The sequence below is a fragment of the Dermacentor variabilis genome, chromosome 10, assembly GCF_050947875.1.
Source record: "Dermacentor variabilis isolate Ectoservices chromosome 10, ASM5094787v1, whole genome shotgun sequence".
Taxonomy (NCBI): Eukaryota; Metazoa; Arthropoda; class Arachnida; order Ixodida; family Ixodidae; genus Dermacentor; species Dermacentor variabilis.
The window spans coordinates 66,017,231-66,037,615 of NC_134577.1; the positions used below are offsets into that span (position 1 = coordinate 66,017,231).

Sequence of the window (20,385 nt, forward strand, 5' to 3'; positions counted from 1 at the left end):
CATGCTCCAAACAGGCGCGCATGCTGCTCCACGGCTTTAGCGGGCTGATGGTGACACGGCGATCAAAGACGCGGTTGCCATAGTATGCATTGAATTTCCGGAGCATTGCAAGCCTCCGGCCTCGGTCGGCGTGTGGGGAAAGAGAGGTGAAACGCTTCGGCTCGGCATCACTCGGGTCTCGCAAGCACAGTGGGCAGTCGCTCTACCACAGCCGCACAGTCACTGCTCGTGCTCCTCCATTCTTGTCCGATTTAAAAATTTTTGCGCCCTTCCTGTCAAACTCTAGAAAAAACGATCAGTCGGACATGTCAAACCGATTACGTCGGTTAAATGAAAGGTGGACATCGATGAAGATTAATCGCATTGCGGGATACTTTTAATCGATTAACCGTTCATCAATATCACCGAGCCTAGTCCGCAAGTTTAGTGACTATGATGACAATGGCGAGTTACTGATGCTGTTTAAGCCTCCCGGGACAATAGCACCATCGCTTACTTTGATGATTTCTTCATGAACGCTCCCGGTTTCGCTTATGCATCGCTCACCTATAAGAATTCCTTGAAGAAAGGATAAATGTTTAAGATTTCACTAGTGGTGACGAACGTTGTATCGACAACGTGGCACCTTAGGGGGTATTAGAGATGCGCTGCAGCAGCGGATTCTAGGCTGGGGATAAACTCTCGCTGAATTTTCTTATCATGCGGATCACATTATCAAGTTGCTTGCTCGCTGACTAAGCTGCGTTTTCCGCACGATACATGCGCTCTTGTTCTGCGCGCTCATGTTACAAAAGGGGTGTAGACGCTTTGCAAATAACTGTGTGAAGTCAAGCATACAACGCTTTTGTATTTACGTTTCGCGCGCCGCATGTATTTTTGTCTTATTTTGCCTCCAAGCAGGTTTCGCGAATGTACATCGAAGTTTGCTCGACTTTGAATCGAAGCGTTTATTCCTTTATTTTTCTCTTCTTGTGAAATTCTTGGTTAACGTACTGGCGTCCGTTTCGACCGTTTCTGTACACCATAAACTTTGCGAAAGTGAGAGCGAACGCAAATGTAACGCAAGTTCGTGCGCTTTCGCCGCTGCGTTCATGGAATGCGTCAATAGCACCGAGTACAACATATGCTGCCTTCACGTGTAACCTTGGATGCAGCTCACTATGAAGGTTGGTATGTGCTATTGGCTGACAGAGGTATTCGTAATAACAATCCCGATAATGTTGTCACACGCACACGCACACGCACACGCACACGCACACGCACACGCACACGCACACACACACACACACACACACACACACACACACACACACACACACACACACACAAACACACACACACACAAACACAGAGAGAGAGAGAGAGAGAGAGAGAGAGAGAGAGAGAGAGAGAGAGAGAGAGAGAGAGAGAGAGAGAGAGAGAGAGAGAGAGAGAGAGAGAGCGCTTGTTCTTAACCGACCGGGTTTAAAAAATCAAGCTCTGAAAAATGCGTTCGTAATTATATTAGCATTTCGTTGTACGCTGAACTAAACGCGAATAAAAAAATAGTAATATAATTCCTGTCAATGCGACGACAAAAGTCAAGCTGTAGAAACCGAGAATTTTACCATAACATTGTAAAAGTCAGGTGCACCTGTCCCCTTTAGTCTAGAATAATAAAACATTGTGAATAAGTGTGCAACATAACTTTATTTTCAATCTGCCACAGACTATCTCGAAAAAGCGCAACGATGGCAGGAAGATGTTTGTGGAATTTTCTACCTAGTCCTCGTAATTAGAGCTTGAATTTCTGACTTGGTGCATCGTCGGTAATGTCGCGTATTGAAGACAATGTCTTCTTTGCTCAGTTCAGATCGATTTGGAGTTTTTGGGATCTCGGTGTTGGTCTACCTTCGTTTCGTAAATTAGACGATTTGAGGCCTTATAGAATACGCAGGACGACGTGAAAGGAGTCAGTGAAACTTGGAACGAATGCTTCGGCCGGCCAGTCACGCAGGAATTTTGCGTGTATTCGTTGGCTTCTTTCACGCTCGGACAAACACTATTACGTAGCAATATATGTATATTCGATAGAAGAGAATGAAAACCGATTACCTTTTTTTTCGGTCTTGTTCGTCCCGTCTTCTACGGCGCACTCACTCATTTTACGGAAACAGTATCCGTAATATATATATATATATATATATATATATGTCAAGTCTACGGCAGAGAGGCTTGTATCGCAAGTTCATCTCAACGTACAGCGGTCCATTCGTGATACTCAGCCGGTTAAGTGACGTCAACTACGTCATCACAAAGCTGACCGCCAATAATCGCCAGTCGCGAAAGGCTCAAGTGGTTCACGTGGCCCGCCTGAAGCACTACCATCATAAGGTTCCCGAATCAAGAACTACCAATCATGTGGTTACATCGCTCGCTCGAAGAGCTTCGTCTGCGCCGGAGGAAAGTGTTACGCTGCGCGGCGGAGCCGAAGAAGAGGAGATGGAAGAACTGCGCGTGGTGTACGTGGTGTCTCTACGCCCTCTAGATCACTTGTAGTAAATAAATCCATGTATGTATGTATGTATGTATGTATGTATGTATGTATGTATGTATGTATGTATGTATGTATGTATGTATGTATGTATGTATGTATGTATGCATGTAATCTGGTGACGTGTTCAAGTCAAACGTGACGTCACGCGTTGACGTCTTCGTCAAGCGATGATGTCACTTGTCGTCATGTGAGGCCTCTTGGAGGAGCAGTACAGTGTGCACGTTCGGCTTTTTTGCACTGTCTCCGGGATCGGCCCACATTACTGTGTGAGCAACGGGTACGCGGACACCGGAAATACCGTTCAACTAGAGGCTAGCAGCTTCGCTGTGAAACCAGGTTGCTCCGGCGAGATCGTTCGTACATCGCGTACACGCCACTGTGGCGTTCTTTGCAGTCAGGTAAGCAACCGTTGCCACTGTAGAAAAGAAATTACTGGCGTTTCTTTTTTTTTTTTTTAGAATTTAACCACGCATTGTCGGACGTTTTCTCCGGCTTCTGCCTGCGAAATACCTCCAAGCGTACCGACTAACGACAGCCTTCGACGCCGAGGTCGAGATGGCGCCACAGCCGCTGAAGCCGCATATTCTGCAACTTGACCTCGGAGATTGACGACAGGCTCGGCGTGCCGGCAGTCTCGGGCGCGCACCTAAGCAATCCCCACGACTCGAATGCACCTGGCTACGCTGCCGAAAAAAAAAAAAAAAAAAAACGCGCGCCGCTCGAACGCCTGCGCGCGCGCGTGGCGGTGACGAAAACGTGTGGGATAGAGAGAGTGGAACAGTAATAAACAAAAGGAACAGGAAGAAGCACGACGCGGGCGCGTAGCCCAAGGGGCGAACGGGGGGAACCGAACGACCGTTCAACAGGAGCGAGGGTGCGGGAAGAACCGGCTTCCCACGCCCGAATCCGAGCGTTTCTTTCTCGGTTCCTGCCGCGGCCACATGGCAGGCTCGCCGTACGCGATTCGCAGGCTTCCTGCGCCGGTGAAGGAAGGGAGAAGGATCAAAGACAGAGAGAGTGCGCGGCAGAGAGAGAGCGGCATCCTCCTCGTTCCTTCGCTCCTGGCGTGCGCGAACGCGGGCGCGCCGCTGGGCTTCAAAGCTGCCTGCCTGCCTACCTGCTCGGCGGCATTCCTACGTGCCGAGCGAAGCGGCGGCGTTTCGGCCCAAGCTCGCCAGGAGCCCAGCGGGCCTTTTTTACCGCCCGAAGACAGAAGTGGTGGTTGCACCGCGTACGAAACGGCGCCTCAGCTGCGTTCCGGCCCCGTTTTGTTGCTTCTCGTTCTCGAGAACGTCAAGCTCCCACGCGACGACCGCGCTTCTGCTGCCGACGCGGGACGAATCCAGTGAGCCTACGGGGTAAATCTTTTGGTAGTGCGGATTTACGGCGCGAGTGCTTGAGTGTCGAACGGATTTGCCTCTTCGCTTCGAACGAACGGGATGCACCGCAGCATCGGGGGACGACACCGTGCTCGTGTCAGTAGCCATCGGCCGGCTTCGAGTGACGACGTCCCGTCATCGACACGTTCCCAAGGCGCGGCAGCGCACGCACCGACGGTGTGAGGATCAACGGCGACGCCGTTCCGTTGCGAACGCCACAGTGTCGGCAATCGCTTCCTTTCGGAAGCAGTGCGAACAGTGAACCCGTGTCGAAGGAGCCGAGCGAACGCAGGCCCGAACCGGGAAGTTTCTCTTTTGACCGCTTCATCTGGGCCCGCCCGAGCCTCGTATCCAGTTCGAGCAACAGGTGAGTCCCCGCTCACACCCCTCACCCCCCGCCTCTTTACGACCGGTCGTCTTCCGCGCTAGCTTCGTGGAAGGAAGACGCTCCGTTCCGCCGCCCCTGTAAAGCGGCCCGCGGGATTAATGTGGGACCAGTCTGGTCCTGCTGCACCCAACGGAACTGGTCGTCGTCTCGCAAAAATGTCTGTCCCGGGTGAACGACGTGCACGTTGCTGCAGTCTGCGACCAAGGCGTGACCAGACGTAGAGGCCCCATCGACGTTCGCGTACAGTTGTGGCCGCGCGTTCTTGAGACCGGAAGGGCACGCCGCGGAAGCGGCTTTCGTCTCGACGCTCACTGAACGAGGCCGACGCTGTTCCAGTGACTCGCGGGGCACGAAGCTGTTGTGGGCGGCGGTCGTGAGACGCACAATTTTGTAAATCCCAACTCATTCTCGAATGCACACGTTACGCTACATATTTAGCGTCGCTACTTTGTGTCTTCTGTCATCTATCTGCTTTCCATTTGACGCGAAGTTTCGTTCGTGCCCGCCGGTGGGTGCTCTTTGGCTAGAACTGCCCTCTGCGCCATTAAAACCTTTTGGTCAATCAAATCAACCATGCCCGTCATTGCGTTTGCCACTTTGGGACATTAATAGAGCTATCGAAAACGAAAATGGTGGGCCGTGGATTGCGGTCGTCGAAGAACGGTGCATAACAGCATGATGCCTACCCACTCATCTTAATTCTAATCAGAACTGCTTGTTGGCCTAGTTGGTGCTTGCTAAAAGACATGTTGTTTTGCCGCAAGTTAACACACACAAAAGGAAGACACATAAAGACAACACCAGACAACGTGTTGTCTTTATGTGTCTTAGTTTTGTATGTGTTAGCTTGCGGCAAAACAACGTCTTTTAATTCTAATCAATGGCAACCTACCGAGAAGAGTAGAAAGAAAAAAAAAGAATGGTATGGAGATCCAACGCATATGATGGAATCTTGCAGCGATTAATCAAATTCTCCGAAACCTAATGCGATGCCTACACAGTTCTATTTGTCATCCCAGGAAGCGTGCGATCTCGTGCACCGTTCACTTTTTTCACCGCTCAGGTCACAGTGTCGTTCAGTGTTTATGTTCATGCGCACTACGCACGCCGCTCACAAGTTGTGCCGAAATGCAAACTGACAGTTCACCCGGATGCCCGCTGCTAGACGTGTCGAGGCACTCATGTCACGTGGGGCGAAGGCGATGTTAAGATTTTTATGGAAATGTGTGCTTAGACAGAGAAGTATACGACGGGAAAGACAACTGCGTGAGACTGGACCATTATTCGTCCGTTTCAATCCCGCCTCTTTAGCCTAATACGAATGTGCGCGCGCCTGTTTTATTCGGCAAGAGAGCAGGAACACGGTCAGAGAGACCCGGGAGGTTTCGCAAAGAAAGCTTCTCTTGAATAACAAGCTTTGCGAAGCTCTTTCCTTTTTCATGATATTGAGCAAAATTGCGCCCTTAGCAGTGGCCGTGCCTTGCACAGCGCGTGCACATCCCGTTAGAAACGACGCACTCCTTTCATATTTGCTAAAAGTACCGGGCACTTGAGATGCTAGGTCAACAGCAATAACTCCCTCGCCCAGAGGAGGGTGCCCCCTTAGCCGTTTCTTGGCGAAAGCACGATTGGGGAGGGTGGCGAGAGGAGGAGGGAGGGGGCATTTACTTATGACGAAACCATTCGGCACAAATCGCCGCCCCAAGTTCGCTTACGGCCTGGAGAGACTGCTTTGTAAAGCGCAGTTAAAGCGAGGCTATCGCGAAGCGGTGACGAAAAGCTCATGCGCTTTATATGTGGCAATGTGGACTTCACCACAGTGCCGCTGACTTTGCTTCTGAATCGGCCTCCGCATTGAACGCTCGAAATGGAGTCATCTTTCGCTCGGATGCTGCCGACGACGTCTTTCCCGCTTCGCACCTGGCCTCTCGGTCTGTTGTGTTCGAATTGAGTGCGTTCCACTCCTATTCGTGGAACCACGTACTCTCGTACCGTGGCTATATGCAAAGTAGGACTCGCAGATGGCGATAATCTGGATGGATACATACGTGCTGCGAATCGCCTTTCGTGGGAAAACCTGCAGCGTGTCCGTCTCGCATCGGCAATTCCTATTCGCGATAATGTAGACACTACGGCACAATGATAAGCTAAGCTACGCGCGGCAAACAGTTCTGTTTGCAACGTGGTGTAAGTTATAAAGACGCAATCGCAGTACCGGGCTAACGTGCGCTGGTTAACGAATCATATAGTTAATCGCAGTGCACGGGTTAACGAATCTTCGCGTGAGAAGCGTATACGAGCTCATCGAAGTAAATTATATAATATAGTGACCGTTCGTCGACTGAAATACCGGTTACCCTACGAAAGCGTGGAAACTTCGAAGCATTGTGGTTTCTTTCCCGACTGCGAATAAGTTTCATCGCAGTAACAACTAAGGCCGTGAAAGAGTGCTTCCAGCATTTTGTTCTTCTGGGTTGAGAGTGAATTTTTTTTTTTTTACTCGCCATGGCGTTGCGCAACCCAGCTCCAAGTCACGGCGGCTGCATTCCGATGAAGGCAGAACGCAGGAGCCTGCGTGTAAAACGGGCATCACAGGTGCGCGTCAGAGCGCCCTGGGTTGGTCGAAATTAATCCGGAGTCGCCCACTAGGGCGTGCCTCGTGATCAGATTGTGGTATTGTCTCGTAAAACTTCGCCATTTATTTTAATGTCACGTGGCGGTATATGATACCGCTAAGAGCTATCGTCTCCACATCGTATAGTATACCTGCAAGTTTTCGTTGTAGACGCGCCCTGTGAAGTTCTCACACCAGACAAAAAAAAAAAAAAATTCTGGCCACTGCGCAGCATTGGTGGTTCTGGCCACACGCGTGCTGTGTGTGTGTGTGTGCGTGTGTGTGTGTGTGTAAATCAAACGCACATTTTATTGTTTTGGCGTACACAATGCATTGTTACTGCGCAAATAGGGTGCTAAAGAAAGAAAAAAGCTGCATGTGCGCAGCTGGAATACAATTTGCGCACGCAATTTTCCTGCGGAATCCCCCCATCGGCCTCGCTTCATTGTTCGCCGGTCGTTCTTCGCCGCCGAATGGCCGGCGGCCCTTTTAATTGCATTTCCGGCTCGCGCATTCAGCCTTAACCTTGGCGACAGGCCGTCTATACGTGTACGCATATACGAACGCGTCGAGCGGCAGCTGAGCTTGTCCGGCGCCTCGCGCTCGCGGCTTATCGATAACACGGTGGACTCGCTTTCGTTCCCCGATCAGAACCTTGAAACGTTCGGGGAGCGGGGCCGCTATATGCGGGGCACGCGCAATAAACGGCAAGCAGCGTGTCTGTCTGCGTGGGTAAAGGTGTGTGTGAGTCATACAAAATTATCCCTGCTCAGACAGAGCAAGAAAATATGACATCTTAAGGGCAGAGTGATCAATCAGATTTACGGTCTGATTGACTAGTATACACTAAGAAATGGTCAAAAGACTAAAAAAATAAAGGTGCGAGTAAAAGAAGAGAAAATATATGAAGAAAGGTTTGTTCAAGCACAACAAGAAGGCAACTGACAATGGATGTAGTTTTAGTTTTCTTCGTTTCTTTTTCTCCTAGATTGCGGCGAAATGCGGAAGCGACCGCGTACCGTTCGATAGGTGTACGACAGAAAACGCCAGGTGGTTAAGATCAATCTGGTGTGCCCCACTACGGCGTGGCTCATCATCAAATCCTGGTTTCACCACGTAAAACCCCAGAATGTTTAAAAATGTTTTCTATTGCTTAAAAAGGAAAAAAAACGTGCTTTTAGCAGCAACTCTAGCTGAAGTGTTTAAGAGAAAGCACGCGCCGGGTGGTAGGATAGCTTGGATTACGTCAATTGAGCATAGAAATCGAATTCGATGTACCGAATTCTGGTGAGGGGCATGTGGGCGAGCGGATAACATGCGAGAGTGAAATGAGAGGCATAGGAGGTTCTTTGATCGCCTAATTCGTGCACTTTGATTTTTGTCGCGAATTTCAAAATAATAATAATTACTATGGTAACCGACTAAAAGAAACGCAATAGAGAGGAGCGTTAAATTATAGGCCGTATGATTTAACCGTGCTTGTGCTATAGTAACAACGCCACTCTCATCGTGAAAGATGGCTTGGTAAGCCAGAATTGTCCCAAAAACTAAATATGATGGGTGGCAATGCACAACACTCCGTGCCTTCCAAGATTATGAGAGTCTCCTCGAATCCAGTCAGGTGTCTAACGGTCCTAACCAATCATTTATCATCGTAATAACTACAACACTCTCGAAAATATACTTTAATAAGGATGAGGAAAGCCTTGTATGCGCATAGGTATATAATCCAAGTTCCCAAGAAATAAAAATTGAGTCACTGAAGTATACTTACGTGACTTTAATGCGAAAGCATTAGGACTTGTCGAAGTTATCACCTTAAATTGAAACTGTACCTCAATCCAGCTTACTATAATTCGTACCAACCTTAATCCACTTTCATCCATCTTAATCCACCTTGCTCAAATTTGTATCAAACACTCTCCACCTTAATCCACTCTAATCGACCCTAATCTACCTTAACCCACTTTAATTCATCGTAATGCACCTTTGACCCACCGTAATTAAATTTTTGGAGTGAGCCACAGCGTCCGTCCGACGCCGCGCGGTTTCGCAGTGCGAGCCTCAGCAGCTTCCGCGCCGGGAACGTGACGTCATCACTTGGTCACGTGGGTTTCCTTGCCGGACGCTCGCCGACGTTTTCCGCGTCATGGGGCTATAAGGCTTTCTCCTGAATAATATACGCCGAACGTAAATTGCAGGTAGCGATTACTTTTTCCCATTAGCGAATACGATTCGATCACACGTATACGTTCTTGGCCACGCAAGCTAGAGCTGGACGATCTGGTGCTGGTTGCTGGTGGATGTTAAGATGTCTGTGCAGCACGTGTCATTTAGTGCACACGCTGACTGTAAGGGCATTCATGCAATTGTGCGGCTGGTCCAAGTTCCTGTGCAAAAAAAAAAAAAAAAAGGAAGATCCGGCAAGAGTTTGCCATTAACTGCTCTGGTTAATACCCTACGATCTGTCGTATCGCCGAGTCGTATCATTGCTTCAGAATGTAGGTTTTTTATGGGCGCTATGATCTCGAGAAGTTCTTGCGAAGAAGACTCGGTGAATGCTCTCGCGGGATGTATTTCGCGCACGTCCCTGTGCAGGTTCCCGTTGCGCGGGGTGCGCGGAATTCCAATGGACGCAACAGCTCGGCACGAGACCGCTGTCCTCGTGCAGTCTGCTGCACCGGCCTACATCTGTCGTATAAATTTTGAACTCCCGTTGCGGCTGTGGAACGTAGCGCTATCGGGGAGATGTTTTTGCTCGGCAATAAGCCGGTATGGGCTGGCTGCAGTGTGCCTCGGTGGTGTGGAGCAATGCTAGTATAGCGGCCTATACGTAAGCAATGAATTCTCTCTCTCTCTCTCTCTCTCTCTCTCTCTCTATATATATATATATATATATATATATATATATATATATATATATATATATATATATATATATATAATAGGCATTATAGAAAATTAATTTGAAGGACTGGTTTTCCGCATAATTTCATCCGGCTTGCTCATTTAGATGGGGACGAAATGCGAAAACACCCATGTACATAGATTTAGGTACACGTTAAAAAACCCCGGGTGGTTGAAATTTCCGGAATCCTCCACTACGGCGTGCCTCATAATCAGAAAGTGGTTTTGGCACGTAAAACCCCATAATTTTTTTTTTTTTTTGCTGATTGCGTCACGTGAAGGATACGAAGAAACTGTGTCATTCGTAGAAAATGCTGCGAGATTCGACGTCGTAAGGATGAGCTTTCCTCACTCGAGGTGAGAGATCCTAGCTGAACCGCGCTAGCACGTACGCCGTCTTATAAACTGGTTCGAATCGTAATTGTATGTGTATAGATGTGTCGAATTGTAGTCACGTCTGTTCGCTCAAGTTTTTTCGTCGGGCAGGACGCAGCTTCAAAAAACATGTTTTTTTCCCCTTTATTATAAAGAAAGTGTTGTTTTACGGGTGCTGTGATCTTCGGGAATGTTTTTCAGCAGGGATGTTGCCAACGTTGTTTAAAACGAAGGAAGGCAAAGGAGTGCTGCCCCTTGGAGAGTGTGTGCATTTAGTTGTCTGCACAATAGTACGTCTGCTGTTCATCTTTCTTCTTTCTTTTTTCCCTAGGGAATAGCAGCGCTACATTTGTTACAAACGTCCAGGTTGTCTGTGTTGTGTGTCGAGCACCGGCCACATTATAACTTACTCCTCGCCTCCTTTCTTTATGCTCGATGCTTATTTGTCTCGTCCGCAGATCAGTACGGACACACAGCAGGGGTAAAACAAGTGCAGAGAGACGGAAAGAAGGCTAAAACGAGGCAGAATTAATAAACGACCTATAGAAGTGTTCCGCAATTGTCCAGCTTGCCTACGTGACGAGGTGCGTAATGGCGGAGCGTATCTGTTATATGCATGCAGGCAAAGAGCCGTCATTTGCGTGACCTTATCAATATAGGCAGTCGTCGTACTGTTGAACCACATCGCGACACTGCGCCGCAACAGCCACGCCCCGAATGCGTGTGGTCGGCGCTGAGAGGCTCCAGATCGACAGCTTTAATTGTGCGTTTCGCCACGTTGTGTAGAACTGAAACGCGCTGCTGAAGCCTCTGTAGGAACAACAGAAAGCACGGACAAGGCACCAATGTAGATTTCACGATTTTCCATTCTCCAGGCATCGTATCTGTCCTTTCCGTCGTCCGTTTTATAGGGCCTCAGGAATGCGTTTCACTTAAAAGTTTGAAGTCAACTACCCTAACCCTTCAAGCCCTTTCTCGCCACGTTAGTTTATCGACGTGCGACGCGGTTGCTAACTTAACGTTGCCAGCGTTCCGGAGCTTCGCTCAATGCTACACTGCAAATTGGGCGACTGAGGCCTGCCTTCAGTAACTTAAAGCTCGAAAAAAAAATGCCATCACCCGTCGAAGGCACAGTATACCAGATTTAGTTGCACCTACAGGAAAGAAGCCCTGCATTAAAACCTGGCTTCTTGCCGGGCAATTAATAAAACGCGTGGTCAACATGTCCTGCTTTGTTTCTGTTTTGCAGGTTTCTCTTTATTTTGTCAGTACATTGGATGGCTCAAAATCTGGCACTCAAATGACGTCGTTTTGTTTGCGTAACAAGCTGATTTGGTCACGTGACCTACTGCCACCGTCGGACTTAACCAGAACATTGAGCGTCGCAATTGTCGGGGCTTTGATTTAACAAAAACGAAGTGTAAGGACTCGGGAGCAAACATTGAATAGTTTGTAAGGAAGGCGCGTTAAACTTACTCCATGCGAAGCACTCCAGAAAGATCCAGCAAGCACGCATCCGCATTGGAGAAATAAGAAGGCGTGTTATGGTTAAATTCGACGGTTACTCCACAGTCGCCAACAACATTAGAGAGAACACTCACTTCTTTTTCTGTTTTGTTTTTTTTTTAGTCAGGTATCACTCGTGATGCGTGGATTCGATCCTGACTTGTTAATATGTAATGTGTAGTCTTCCCCCTTGAGCCATTCCCATTGAACGCTTTATTACGGAATATGTATGCTTTAGCCACTACGGCGTCTCAAAGCACCCCTTCCATACAGCGCGAATGCCTACTGATACTTCTTTTTTGATGCAACGTGCAAAAAGAAAACATCAGGGAGGGTTTTGAACGGATATCCACGTATTATTAGCCTAGCGAGAAAAAAATGTTTCAACAGAAGGGAGACAGATAATATCTCTTGTTTAGAAATTGTTTGCCAACACGCAAATGACCGCCGCGATGCTGTTAAGCACATGCAGCTCCAAGGAGATATCGAAGGATGCTAAAGGACAGGGTAACGGAGAAAAACAAATCTGTCGAAGGAGATTAAACTCGTACTCATGCCTGGGGCTTTCCATATCACGACGCGAACTTTGGCTCAAGCATTCCCGAAGCGTCAATTGAATGAATCCGAGGCAAACGCTGTATCTAAGGGCACGGCGAACTGATTCTAAGGGAGTTACGACACATGGTTGCCAGGCATAGCGAACGTGCTACGTACGTGATAAGTTGTTTGGCATGCGGCTTGATAAGGGAGTATCTCTGATCACGCAACACTGTCAGCGCAACACTGTTATGCTATACTGTGGCCTGTTGCCAGCCTATGTACACGCGGGGCGGTAAGTGAAGGCGGAAGCGATACCTTTTAATACCGCTGACACTGCGGTCAGATAGCTTTGTCGGCCGCTGCGGCCGACAATAGCTTTCGTTGTTCAAGCGCAACACTTAAGCCCTCCACTGCGACATCTTCAATGGAAGCAAAAAATAAAAAAAAAGAAATCGGCGGTGACGTCGCAGATTAGAAATTTCTCGTTGTTTCGCTCGCTGCGTACGACGTGAATACAGTCACGTACACGCGGCCGAGCTTCGTGGCGTGAAATTCGGCGTGACGCAGGCGGGTTGACACTTCTTCATTGTCTCTCTCGCTGCAACATTTCTTTTGCCCCAACTCCATAAATAATCGACGGGGGATGAGCGACTGTCCCTTCGAACCTGTTGTGGTCGAGAGAAGCGTTTTGTTGATCTTGAGTCACGGAGGACGACTGTGGGTGAGAAACCCCACAGGGGCTTTGTGTATTCTAACCTTTAAGCGGTAATATCTACGCCGCGCTGTGCATATTGCATAGTGTTTCAAGGTCGCGGCGTGAAGTACGGGTTGCGCTTGTGTTACACGGTGCTTTGGGCTTACCGCAACAGTGCACGTGACTGTGTCAGTGCCTGTTCTGTGTTATTTTCTCCTCTTTATTTGCGTTGCCGTGAGCAGTTTTATGGCGCACTGACCGTGTCACGTCTCTTGTTGGATTGAAGTAATTGCATTTGTACCTTGTTATTTCGAAAGGCTTTTTCGCGTGTTTGGGGCGTTTATTTTTTTTTTTTGTCGAGGAAGAAACGTACGATCTCTCTGGGAGTTGAGTCCTTGGTTGCTCTCTCAAGCGGTGTCATTTTTTATTGTCGATGAACAAATAAATAGTCGCGAGAAGGCGCTGCTAAAACCTAGGGACGTCGCGAATGGATAGCGGGTTAACGTCAAGCCCAGGCTACGTTGTTGCGTCTGTTCTGGCTTGCAAAGACTCCGTTCACAGTGAAGGCCAGGGTTTTGTGGCCCCAGAAGTGCAACTTACCAGTCCATCTTAACCTAACGTTCACCTTTAATCTCCCTTTAACAGGGAGCCGTAGTTGCATCTGTTAAAGCATCTGAAGAGGACACACATGGTACGTGAGTTCACAGTCCACATGAAATTTTTTTACAAAGTTTATTGGAACTTTGAAAATTTATCGACTGCAAAAAGAAATTGCTCTGTAGACGGATCAATTCGCAATTGTTCTTAAATTGCGTTAAACTGTGATTTTATAGAAAATTTAGGAGCATAAACCGTAATAAATGACGTCGCGAGAACGTTTTGACGCCACAAGTGCGAAGATCAAATACATGTACTAACCGTCCTTATTGATTGCAGTGCTGGAGTTCCCTCTAGTAATATGTTACGGGAAAATTTCACGGCTCCACCCTAGTGTTTAAGCCACATTGTAGCGCCCATTGTTTCTCAGCTGAGGAATGCTGCCGCTTCAAATATAATCGCCCGTCTCTTTTTATTTCTTCTTTTTTTCTACTCCTCGCTGCCGTGTGACCGTTCGAACCAAAAGCTTTCCTCTCGTTGTGACATTATCCAGCTGTCCGATAACGGGATCGGGGTCCTATCTTGACACAACGCGGTTGGGCACTGTTGAAGAAATACTGTTCACAGTATCTTCGGCATTTAGTTTTTCTCGGGCACTGGCAGAAAGTGTGCACATAAAAGCTCTCTAACTCTTCCTGTCAGCATACAGGGCTCTTGCGTGCTTGGCCGTCCTCGACGGAACGATAACGAGGCAGGTAAGAACTTTGAGATCCGTAGAAAAAGGTTTGTCGATGCAAATTGCTTCCTAATTATGGCATAATTCAGCCGTTCGCGGATAGATCTATTCTCCGATTACGCCCGAATGCTGAGCGTTGGGAACGCTCGTTGCGTATAGGTTTGGTGTGCGCGTAGATTTAATCTCGTGGCTTCAGATTGCTTTAGGGAGTGAGTTTTTAGTTTTTCTTTCTCTTTGCTGGAAATGTGGCTTTTTTTTTGCTTGAGACAAAAAAAAAACCCTTGTGCGAAGATGAGCCTGTTCTTGTAAGATCGCCGCCTTCCACACAGGCGGCGTCAAAAAGAAATGACCGAACGCGGCGTCCGAGAAAAGGTGGGGTGGGAATATTTCCGCAACCTGAGAACCCCGCTTTGTATAAGGATTTCCTACATGTATTTCCTACGTGCGAAGAACGTTGTGTCTTACGATTTGGCTGAATTTCGCGATTTCGCTGAATGAAAACGTCTCGCAAATTCGACGTTTCCCTCGGGCCCAGTCGTCCGTAAGCTTTCGACGCCCGACTCCGCGAAAGCGAAGCCACTGCTTCGCGCGGAAGGAAAGCATGCAGCAGCAGTGGTCTTCGTTTATTAAGATTTCGCCGGGCGCAAAAGGCATCGTGCAATACTGTAAGCACCTTTCAGTCAAGGTGTGTCGATTCGTATGCGCGACTTGGTTTTACCAGCTCCGTCCATAGGTGGTAAGGACCCAGTTGTCTATTATCTGGCTCGTACCCCACTGGGTACGATCACCACTGGGTACGATCACCACTGCGTACGATCACCCGGCTCGCCTGGGTACGAGCCGGGTGATAACCAAACCCCGATTTGTTGTCTACTAGGTGAGACGGCAGGAGCCAGCACCCGCAAAGAGTGGGGTAGACGCAAACACAACTTCACTTTAAAAATAAAGTACTTTTTGAGTAAACGACACTCGTATAGTGCGGACATAGAAACGGATTATCGCGCTCGGACCCACCTACACTCGCAGTTCACCGGGAGTGCACCGCCAAGCAGCCGGTATTTCCCCGTGATCGCGTGCCGCCGTGTCGCGTTCGCGGATGTGCGCCCCGAATACGCTCGCCTAGCTAACCGTCCACGTGTATCGGATCACCAGCGCTCCCAATATAGGTCTGTGTACGCGGTGGTAAGTGACTTCCTTTTACGGGCTTCGTAACCGCTCGTTGTGTTTCTGGGTGCCAGCGCTCGGTGTTTATAAACGTGAACGCTGTTGCAGGCGCTGTCCCTCCCTCGAAAATTTGGAGGCCACCGTCGCACCCGGCCTGGATGTTGCGTGCTTGCGGCTTGCTTTTCGAGCGTGCGCTCACCTGTTTGTCATCTTGAACCAAAAGCGGATGCCGACGCTTCGCGCGTTTGCCTCAACATAAACAAATGCCGCGAGATATTTGTCTCGTGGAAGCGCGAGCGCCTACGAAATTACCTTATTCATTCATTTTTTTTTAATTCCACAGAGCAGTATTAATCTGAGAAGCAGTAAAAAAAAAGAGTGGATAGCTATTTTTTCTTTATTCTAGGGTGGTTTATTATTTTATAACAGAGAACCATCTGGGCGTTCATGATGGGGGCTTGGGGGGGGGGGGGCGTGATACGTGGCTTGCATAGGATCAGACAAATCAGTCTCCAGAGCGCATGTCCACTGGCGGTACGTCTGTAACTTTTGCTGCACTGAATGCAATCAGTGACACAACTCTCTTCATCAGTACGTGAGCCACACGTAGACCTCAATTCAAATGGCCTATCTTATCGGAATGTTGCCACTGTAGATTGCGCATGGAGGCAACACAATTTACGCCCATCGCTGTAGCATAGGCTCGGTGTCACATGAAGTTGTAATTTCTTGAACGATGTTATCACGTTGAATGACAAAAAATGACAGTTAAAAAAAGAAAGCTAGGTTAGATATGGGGCCGTACCTTCTTCCATTGTTACGTTGGAAACGCACGCATGTTCACTGAACTGTCTGCTTTTTCTTTGTTTGACAAGGGCCGATGTAACCTCTGACCTTACTGTGAAATCGAAATAATGGCCTCTATCGATTGCATATGGCCTAGCAACCTCACACTAATTTCTGAACCGTATGCGAAGCAACAGTATCAACGATATCATGCTGAAACATCGATGCGGAATATCTTGCTACGTGCATGAAACGCAATGGCCTTCTCTTTCTTATTTTGTTTTTTCGTGTTCTATCGGGTGCAAAACGGACAAGGTTTCAACTGTTGTCTTGCGTCAAGCAAATGGGAGGTGGGGGCTAGGGGTGGGCTTCGTGCGAAAGCCGAACTGTGCGTCGAGGGCGGGCAAGGAAAATAAATCCGTCATTGTTGTGATCAAGAAATTTGGAAGTTTACTTAAGCTTGGTTCATTCATCCCCCCCCCCTCCCACCAGTGCCCCCGTAAGTGACACTTGTGGCCGTAGAGACGTGGAATTTGTATGCAATTAAATTTGCTGAACTGTTCACGCGAGCAGACTAGAGTGCCGTTTTTTGGGGAACATTTTTATCCGTTCAAGCCGACGCCTAAAACAAAACACATAAAGTAACACCTTATTTATCATACGTATATTTTCGGATATTTCCTGTGTTTTCACCTTTTATCTTTTTTTTTTTGCGTTCTCATACGATGGTGATTGCAAAATAAGCCAAATGTCTCATTTCTCATATCTTTCACTTTACGGCTTGGCGTCTTGGCGGTGAACCTATTTCGCAAAAGGGGTAAAAAAATGATTGAATCGGTAGCACTTGCCCTGAAGGAGGACAGCTTACAGACTAAACAAAAAAAGCACGTCTCTCTCCTTTATGAAGTCATACACAGTTCTAGGGCCACCTACCGTGGTTATTAAACTGCTATGATGCTCCGGTACTTAAGGCGCTCCTTCCCCTCTCACCCCCCCCCCCCCTTAAGCAGCTCTGATAGGCAAAAGTTGTATAAAGTTTGTAAACAGCGATAAGGTGCCTCAGAAAGGCTGGCCAACGTTTTGATAGGAGGACCTATGTCAAGTGCTCGTCTGTGATTTTACGGTTCCCTGCTTCACACGTCGGAACGTCACAAGGGTGACAAGCTGTCGATTGGCCTGTATTCGAGTGGCAGCGGTTGTGATCCGTCTACCAGCGCGTGTTTGCCATGCAGCCACACGTTCGCTTTCGTCGCCTTGCGACGTCAAATAATTTCAGCTCAAAGCGGGTTTTGGACAGAGGTTGCTGCGACCCGCCGTGGTTGCTCAGTGGCTATGGTGTTAGGCTGCTGAGCACGAGGTCGCGGGTTCGAATCCAGGCCATGGCCGCCGCATTTCGATCGGGGCGAAATGCGAAAACACCCGTGAACTTAGATTTAGGTGCACGTTAAAGAACCCCAGGGGGTCCAAATTTCCGGAGCCCTCCACTACGGCGTGCCCCATAATCAGAAAGTGGTTTTGGCACGTAAAACCCCATAATTTTTAATGGTTGCAGCTGTTGTTGGGTCGGTGTGTATTGAAATACGTGAACAAAAATACGTTTGACATTGAGTATAGACACTTTTGACATGGTCAATTTATACATATGACAATGGGCGAACCGGAAAGGCTCGGCGCAAGCGCCTGTATCAACCAAATGGTCCGCGGTAACATGGACCGCGATAACGTTGATGTACTCTTTAGTAAAAGCTGGTAAAATGCTCCAGTTGGCCGAAATAAGTCTGGCGTTATTGACTCGCAAGATCGCCGGCTACGATTCATAAATTGCGCCATCTGCCGTAGTGACTTAAAGTTAATTAATTGAATTTTTAAAATCAATTGATTGAGCATCATTTTGTTTCGCTTGTAAGCAACGTTCTTCGAGTAATCTAGCTCAAGGACTACCGATAAGTTGTTGGAAGTCAGCGCTGTGCGCATGTGTCCTCGTTCGTTCCTGTCTCTCTCGTGCTGTTCATATTTTAAACATGAACTACCAACATCACGCAAGTCTCTACGCTTCATGGCCACAATTACGCTATCTTCCACAGTTCGAAATCGTCGTCGTCGTCGTCATCAACCTGTTTTATGTCCACTTTTTTATTGGCTTCTAGCGCGAAGTGAAACACGGACACAGAAAGGAGCAGACAGGACGAGCGCTCGCCCTGTCTGCTCCTTTCTGTGTCCGTGTTTCACTTCGCGCTAGAAGCCAAAATCACGTTACCGTACCAACTCGCCCAACTGTCTATCCTTTATGGCCACTGCAGGACGAAGGCCTCTCCCTGCGATCTCAATTACCCCTGTCCTGCGCCAATAACAATTATTATTATTATTATTATTATTATTATTATTATTATTATTATTATTATTATTATTATTATTATTATTATTATTATTATTATTATTATTATTATTATTATTATTATTATTATTATTCACCACAAGAACAAATAAATAGTAGGCGGGCCTGTCGAAGCCTAAATAGCTTGTGTGACTAGGCCCGGCAGCACCGGCAACAGCGATCAGGTCAGTGTATGTACATACAGGCGTTACCTTAGTGCCGACAAAACGTTGTGCAAACAAAAGGAAAATTGAAAATATGTTATTACAATGTAGCGTGAACATATTTTCACGCTTAATAATAATAATAATAATAATAATAATAATAATAATAATAATAATAATAATAATAATAATAATTAATAATAATCCATAGGCAGAGGTAAGTTGATGAAATAAAGCATTGGCATTCACTCGACTGTAGCTCCAAGCTGCAAAGGCAACACAATGCCAGTTTCTCAGAAAGATTCACAGTTGAAAATATGGAGAAGAATGCCAAACCACGGGAACGAGATGCTTAAAAAAAAGGAAAAAAAAACAGCGTGTGGTTCAAGCAGGAAGTCCCCTTTATCCTCGCCTCTGACGAATATTTCTCGCGTTTTGCTCTTTGGCCTACTTTCCTTAGTGCGTATAGACCTCGTATCGACTGGCTGACATTATTCGCGTATACTGCGCGTTTATGTTGCGACCTGTGCCCGGAAAGCGACAGGCTCGCGCCGTAGGAGGCGTGGTTTATCGACAGGTGCGACCGTAGTCGATGCGAAAGGTCGTTTGCTGCCGCAACACCGGCTGTGTGCGTATATCAGGTAATACGCTTATTGTGCCGCTGTGGAGTCGAGGCTGGCCTTAGCGCTTGGCAGCTGTTGCCGGATCGCTAGCGTGGTGCCGGTATTTGAAGCGCCTCGTTTATGTTGTGCGACGGTGTCCTGGACACGTCATCGCCATCTCTGGAGACGGATCTTCTCTAAATGAATGAATGAATAATTTATTATTGAATGTGATGGCGAAAGTATTGGCGTGTCAGACCGTTCTAATCGTTTAATATATCTTTTGAACTTCTGAGATTGGGAGTTATTGGGCAATGTTAAACTCGTCTAACGCTCCCTTGATACCGATTTTTTTTTTAATTATGGGGTTTTACGCGCCAGAACCACTTTCTGATTATGAGGCACGCCGTAACGAAGGACTACAGAAATTCGGACCACCTGGGGTTCTTTAACGTGCACCTAAATCTAAGTACACGGGTGTTTTTTCGCGTTTCGCCCCCATCGAAATGCGGCCGGGATACGATCCCGCGACCTCTTGCTCAGCAGCCCAACACCATAGCCTCCGAGCAACCACGGCGGGCAATACCGAAGTTTGCAGCGCTAACGGCTGCATTTTCGTTCAAGTTCTCTTTTTCCTACCTACACGATAATTGTTGTCCTACTTAGATTGTATATTGCACTAATCATTCACGCGAGCTGTTTTCAGTGCTGCACTGCTTTAAGAATAAAGATAACAAAGCGGCAATCAGATCGCGGCGCGTGGGCGAATTACTCGACGGCTCGAAGTGCAGGGACAACAAATTTGGCAAATTGGTCCTGCGGAAGCTTGCGAAAGCAGAGGAAAGTTCATGAAATGACGCATTGGCATCCACTCGACCGTAGCTCGCAGCTGCAAAGGAAACCCAATACGGGTTTTTTCAGATAGAAAGCTTCACAGCTGAAAAAATTCGTCCCGGCCGCTTATATTGAAAATCTAGAAGGCACAGCGCCTTAGAAACAGAACCGTGCAGCTCCATTTGCGAC

The 20,385-nt window shown here is 47.7% G+C and overlaps 1 protein-coding gene across 1 annotated transcript in view; it reads left to right on the forward strand.

The window, feature by feature from the left end:
* Positions 1-3,581: 3,581 nt before the first annotated feature.
* LOC142560667 (putative ferric-chelate reductase 1 homolog) overlaps positions 3,582-20,385 on the forward strand; it is a 78,154-nt gene continuing 61,350 nt past the window's right edge. Inside the window, exon 1 of the mRNA XM_075672913.1 lies at positions 3,582-4,282. The gene's annotated coding sequence lies outside the window, so the exon portion shown is untranslated. The remainder of the gene's footprint in view (positions 4,283-20,385) is intronic.